The sequence below is a fragment of the Oryzias melastigma genome, linkage group LG16 (assembly GCF_002922805.2).
Source record: "Oryzias melastigma strain HK-1 linkage group LG16, ASM292280v2, whole genome shotgun sequence".
Lineage (NCBI taxonomy): Eukaryota > Metazoa > Chordata > Actinopteri > Beloniformes > Adrianichthyidae > Oryzias > Oryzias melastigma.
The window spans coordinates 16567207-16574104 of record NC_050527.1 but is presented as its reverse complement, the minus strand read 5'-3'; the positions used below and the strand labels follow the sequence as shown (position 1 = coordinate 16574104).

Below are 6898 nucleotides of genomic sequence, written 5' to 3'. Positions count from 1 at the left end.
ATCAGACTTAAATATGTTATCTCCCAAAAATTCAGCATCTAACACTGTAGCTCTTTGTTGTTTTTTTTCCCCCAAAGCCAAAGTGATAACATTACTAGATATGTTTTCTTGCCTAACGAAAGAATAGCCGGAATTGGCAAAAAGTTATAAATCATTTTAATTAACGGAAAACAGTAAAATATCAACATCTATGATAAGTCTGAAAATAACAAATATGAGTGCTTTACTGCTTTATCAGTAAACTTAAAGCTGGTGAATGTTAGATCTTCCATCTCATCTATTGGGTATTTAGTTTCCATATTTTCTGCACTGAAGGCGCCCTTTAAATGCCTTTATAATCCAAAGCACTATGGATGTCTAACATAAAGTGTGTTGGACTGTTATTTTTACGTGTTACCAACGAGGTTGGGAGTTATATGTATTGTGAAAACTATATTGCGGCTAGCGTGTTGCAGATTGCAAACAAATTCTAGAATTACTGTGAACACGGGTAATAAAGTCTGACTGACTGATTTATCTCTGTTTGTTTCACTTAATGTGCCTTATAATTGACATAAGGTCTTAAATAGACCATTCATTGATGGTGCACCTTTATAATCCAGGGCGTAAAATATGGTATAGCATGATGTATGATTTGAAACAAAATGTTTAGAACTTAAGTATTAGCTATTAAACATATTAGCTCAGGATTGACTAACTGCATGCACATATGCATTATCCTTTCTCCAAATTCCTTTTCACAATCCGAAGCATTTGACCCCCATAGCTCAGCATGTTGCCATAAACATGATTAATCTCTATATACAAGCTAAAGAGCTTCTTTTTTAAACAATGAGAACAAAAAATCCTTTCAGATTGTTGACAAACTGTTATTTTACTGACCAAACGTTTTTCTCAAAAGCAGTCAGAAGGCTGATTCTGGATCATGACACAAATGCTTTCCAAGACCTCTGACTCAAAGTTCTACTTTTTTTTTTTTTGGAGACATCTCCCTGGTCCACACTAAAGGTTCTTCATCTAGAGAATCCACTTCATTTGATATGTGAAAGATCACCTGAACAGTAGCCCTCAACAAGCAGAGCTGTGCTGCGTGTCTTAGTTTAACGTCATGTAAACCCCTGTGGTGTTCAGAAAGAATGGAACTAAAAACTAACAGAATGTGTATTTCAAGTTGGAAACATAAACAACCAACAAGAAGAATCACAGGAAGGTTGTCTTATGTAAACATGTAATGAGAAGTTGAAAGTGAATTTGAGCAAATCTTCACATGAGTCAGAACACTGTTTTTTTTTTTTTTGTTTGTGGGTTGTATTCCTTGTTATCAGTTAGAATTGCATAAATTCCGATAGTTTGATCCTCTCTTATAAGTGCAGTGTGAAAGTAGTTAATATAAAGTGTGAAGATTAGCAGTGGCTGTCCATTTGAGTAAAGCACAAAAACTATTCTTGTCTAAAAGCCTCCTTAGACAAATCCCAACTTTTTTGTATTGAAAATGTAAAAAAAAATCTTAAATTTTACAGATAAATGAGTCTTTCTTGGCTTAAAAAAGTCTGCTTTTATTTGACTTTGAGACAACCATCATTTTTGTTTACTCTATTGCAAAACTTTAGGCAGAAAAGAGGAAAAATACAAAAAAAATAAACTTTGATAGACTGTAAATGTGATGTTTAAAATGAAAAGCAATTTAAAGCAAATTGACTTTGTAGCTTCATCCTCTGGATGTACCTTTAAATGGGTTCAGATTTTCATTACTAAAAATAATTTTGAAAATTCAACCCTTTTGTGTATTTATCCCTGCAGTTAAGAAATACAAAAAAATCTTGATGGTGTTACAGTTATTAACGGGAAACATGGTCCAACAATACAGGTGACGTGTACATTAAACAGAATGAAAACAATAAAAATGAGACAAGAAAAGCCAAAACAGAAAGCACTGTGATTAAAATATTGAATATCTGCTAAAGGAAATAAGAGATGCGCAGAAAACTGCTGAATAAACTAATAGGATCACTTAAAGGGTTAGTAATGGGGTTGTAGGTCATTTTTGGTGTTAACTGTATTTCGCCTTATATTTACCATTTCCAAATGTTTTGAGCAAGAAATATTGAAATAAAACAGCATTTTTGAGGCCAAATTTGGCAAACCTGTCTCTTCCTGGTAAAGAGCTCCGTTTTGGTCACGTGGTGCGTGTGACGTCAGAGGAGTCAACATAGCAAGATGGCTTCTCCTTTGCGTGTTGGAGCTAGCGATAGCAGCGATATTTCAAGGTCCACAATTCTGTCTTCAGACTCAGATTGTGGAAACATTTGTTCTGAAAGTGACGCTGATTCAGAGGCGCCGGGTGTTTGTGGTTTAAGGACTGTAAAGCCCTATCAATTTGAGCTGGCAGCGCGGAAAGTAGGAGCTCACTATTTGGCAATGACAATGAGAATGCAGATGAAACCGAAAGCTGTCCGTTTATCAGAGCCATGCTCGAAGCTGGAAGACGTGGAGCATCTCGTGAAGCTTTATTTACAGATCGGAACCTTTTGGCGACTCTAAATCAAATCATCAATGACGCTGACTATCCGGGTCGGTAATGCAGAGTTTCATATGCAAAATAAAGAGCTTAGAGACATGTTTGCAGGACCGTCCGCCACTTTATTATTATTTATTTATTCACTTATTTATTCACTTTATTCACATACCCAGAAGCTCTTTCACCACCTTACTGCATGTCTCTGACATGCGCAGAAACCAAAGGAGAATGTAAACAGTGCTCCGTACGCCCCGTTCTCCACATGAATCGTCCCGTTTCAACACACAACAACAACAGGGGATGACAACAGTCTGTCACGTTAGCTAAGTACACTGAAAATTCCGAAAACGATTCCTCTTCAGATGAAAGCATCACACAGAAATGAATGAGATCTGATCTTTCACGGAGGAAGAAATGACTGGTGGACCGCTGCGAGTGTCGATGGTTTCATCAACGGATCTGCAGAGATCCTGCAAGCCACCATCAATGATTAATAAACTGCAAATCAAACAAAGAAACTTCCAAACATGTGCAATGTTTTAAACATTCAGTTTACCTGTTGAAATCAGAAGCTTTTCACAGTTCAGTCGGTCTGATTCTGCTCACAGTGTTCATTCACAATAGGCTCATTTTGATTGTAAATCTCGTAAATTTACGACTTTAAAAATCATAATTTTAATTTTTTTTTGTTGGTGGCCCTAATACTCCGTCGGACCATAACACCGATGTTTATAGAATTCAACTTTGCCGCAGCGCACACACATACATAGATCTGCAGACACTCTGGGTCCGCCTGCATTCTGCTGCTGGCGCTGTCTCACTCACATGACGTCAACGCGTCACGTGACCCAAATCGAGCCGTTTCTGAAGCAGGGCGAAATGCGAGTGTGATTTGTGGTTGATTTTGTCAAGTTTTACAAAAACCTGCGTTTGTCAACGGTAATTATTTGTTATTTTTGATACATTAGAACATATGGAATATATCTGGATACTTATTTTAAATTTGTCCCAGGCCATTACTAACACTTTAAATGGGAAAATCTCTATTTTAACTCTATATTTTACAGTGTCTAGGAGGATGCTTTGATCAAGGTGATTACTAGTGATAATCATACAACCTAAATCCATTAAAAAGATCATGCTTACATAATAGTAATCAATGCATTTTTATGTATTTATTTATAACTTCTTTGTGCTTTCAAGCCATTTATTTGTAAAGAGCTGTGTTTCAAATCACCGGTATGGTTACATTTAGAGCTGTGTTTAAAGAAGGACGGTAAGGATGCTGGTTATAAAAAAATCCTGAAAAAAACGTGTTTTCACAGCTGTCATGGTGATCTATGTTGTGTAGAATTGTCATTGAAAGCTGTTTTCACTTGTAAAGAGTTGTGAATCCAGTAATGGGGAAATGTTAACAACTTTATACACTCGGCTGCTTAACTTTTATTGACTGTAACCACATTTAGCAGCAAGAAAAACAGTGTAGTAAACACAGAATAAGCCACAACCTCTCTGGTATTCCTGACTGTGTAATCATTTTAGTTTCAGCTCTTCTTCCATTAAATCCTTTAATACTCTTATATTAACTTCTTTTTTTTTTTATTAAGTTTTCTTCTAAACTGTGCGCACACATAAAGATTTTGATTCCAAAGAAGACAGATTTCCTTTTGAGCTGTCACTTATTTTCGTCTTTGTTTTAATTGTACTTTGGATCTCATGGTGTTGTATCCAAATAAGAGCTAATATGAAATGAAACATTGAAAAATACAAGACTTTTTTTTAAGAACTAAAAGCATCCATTTTTTTTTACAAAAATTAAGACCTCGAATAACTTCAAATTTCTATTCAGTGAATTTTTTTTAAATTTACATTCTTATATTGTCCATTAAATACTGAAATACTGTCTTTGAATAGAAACTATGATTGACTGGTAATCAAAGGTAATAAACTTTAAACCAAAGTCAATGGAGTTCATGATAACAAAAAACTAATACTTTTTTTTTAGTAAAAGCTAAATGAAAAAGAACAACAAACCGAAAAAGCAAAGTTGATTTTAAATTTCAAAGCTAGTGAACAAAAACAAACGTTCTTTAGAAAATATGTGAGAATAGTCGAGTGCTGCATCAGTGGAATGTATGCGTGTGAGTATACAGTATATAATTCGTTTCTCATTCAATGGCCTGAAGAAAATAAAGTGATTTAATTAGCACATAGTGAGGTTGACGCTTTGGTTTGTTTGGCTGCAGCAGATGCTACATTACTCAAGGAAACAGTCTAACACATTTTAAAGACAGGCTTGGCCTACATTTTAGATACATTACATAATGACATCCTTATTCTCTGACATGCTTTTTTTAAACTATGCAGCATTTATGTTTGGTAATTTGGTAATCTTGATGTTCTGATATTTAACACTTCCCCTAAATGCACATTATTAGGCTTTTCAAGGTTTTATTTTCTTTATACTGTTTTTCTTCACAAAAGCTAGTTTGTGTTAAATTTATTTATCTAAAATCATTTAAAAAAATCAAACTTCAAAGTAACATTTATATTAAAAATAATACAAGAGATGTTACAAGCTTTGCTTTCAACTGCAGCATTAGAAATGGAAACAAAACCATATGCTTCTAAAAAATACATCGGTCAGCCTTAAATATACATAAAAAAATTACCCAGTTTAGTGCAAATAAACTTATTAAATTATCCATCTGTGTCCTTATTACACTTTTAGTTTTTGCTGTCCTTGTTTTAACACTGAAATAACTCGCTAACATGAAGGAGATTAACACCAGGGATTTGAATTTCAAGTAAAAATTTCATTAAAAACTTTTGAATTTCCTTTATTTGTGATTATAAAATGATTAAAGAGAACTGAAAGAAATGTGCATCAAAATCAGCAGCAATCATTAAAAATTCAACTAGAATTTTTGTTGTGTTTGACATTTTTGTGTTGTATAAGCTTAAAAAGAAAATTAATGATTTGTTTGATTTGAATGATTCATCGTTTCATGTTTTTCTAACCAAATAGTATTTTTTCAAGCATTATGGTATTTCTAGTTTGTCAGCATGTTTATGTTGTTTATCAAATACTTAAAGATTTTCATCTTTTGTAGTTTTTTTATTTTTAAAAAAGTGCGTCCAATAAAACATGCTTTTATTTTGGTATATTATATAGTTTTCTAATTTCCTTTTTGATTTTTTAGCACTGGTATTAAACACATTGTCTCATTTTTGTGTTTCCCTCTAGACTGGTTAAGATGGTGGAGCTGCCTGGGACCTGAACGTATACAGCTGCACTGCTGCTGAGGACCTTCCCCACCTCCACCCCATCCATGACTTTTTCAAGTGTAGGTCTTTAAATACATGTATTATAATATTATTACTACTATAGGATCATCCTTCAAGTTTTCAAATATCTTACTGGATTGGGACCTTCTTATTTATCAGATCTCCTCAGTTCTTCCGATCCCTTCAGAACTCTCATATCTTCAGGTTCTGCTCTCTTATCGGTACACACTATGGGAATCAGGACTTACGCTGAAGTCCCTTTGCCTCGTTCGCCTCCGGACTTGGTAGATTGGACATTTGAGCGTTTCCATTACAAAATGGACCCATTAAGCAGGACCAACTTGTTCCATTTCTGGTACCCCGTTGGACGTAGGTCCATAGAAAAATGGAATGGACCTGTGAGGGCGGAGCTTCTGTCCTCACACGATGTAACCCATTGATTGGAGGAAAGGTTTAACGACAACAGGAAGCGTCCGACCAGCGCTTTTCCCGACTCAAGATCCAAACAATAGACTGTTCCGCAGTGTAGAGAAACTTCATCCATAAACACCTGCTCTGGATTATAATTATCCTCCGTGGTTATCTTTTTAATATTTTGTCAGTTTCTGAGTCGGCTGAAGCAGCTTTTTTTTCACTGTAGTCGCATCGTTTTGACCTACAGCTACGTCATCAGTCTACACCCCGCATGTGCTTTGATGGTCCAACGCTCAATGGAAACACTCACTTGAATTGTCCGGACCATTCTAAACGGGCCAAGAGGGGTCTGGTCTGGTCAGCACCGCTCAGTGAAAACAAGGCATTTTAGTGCGGTGGTCTGCATTTACTAAATCATTTACCTGAGGATCTGAGAATTTCTGCATCTGCTGAGATTTTTAAATGTAAATTAAAGGAAAGGGAAAAAAACAATGGGCAATTCTGACTGTAATCTCAGAATCCAGACTGCTTTTCTCAGAATTTGCTTTCTGTGTTTACCTTGTTTTAAATACATGTAGAGCTGGTTTGTTCTTCCTAAACAGCCGTTTTGTTGGTGTAGGATGATTGTGCCAAAGTTTAAAAAAAAAAAAAAAAACTTTTTTATTCCATGTGTAAAGC

General features: G+C 35.1%; 1 protein-coding gene across 4 annotated transcripts in view; it reads left to right on the top strand.

Annotated features, from left to right (window-relative positions):
• phactr4b (phosphatase and actin regulator 4b) overlaps nucleotides 1-6898 on the top strand; it is a 48494-nt gene that overhangs the window by 15964 nt on the left and 25632 nt on the right. For all 4 annotated transcript variants that reach the window (XM_024267297.2, XM_024267298.2, XM_024267296.2 and 1 more), the window contains exon 2: nucleotides 5766-5865. The gene's annotated coding sequence lies outside the window, so the exon portion shown is untranslated. The remainder of the gene's footprint in view (nucleotides 1-5765; nucleotides 5866-6898) is intronic.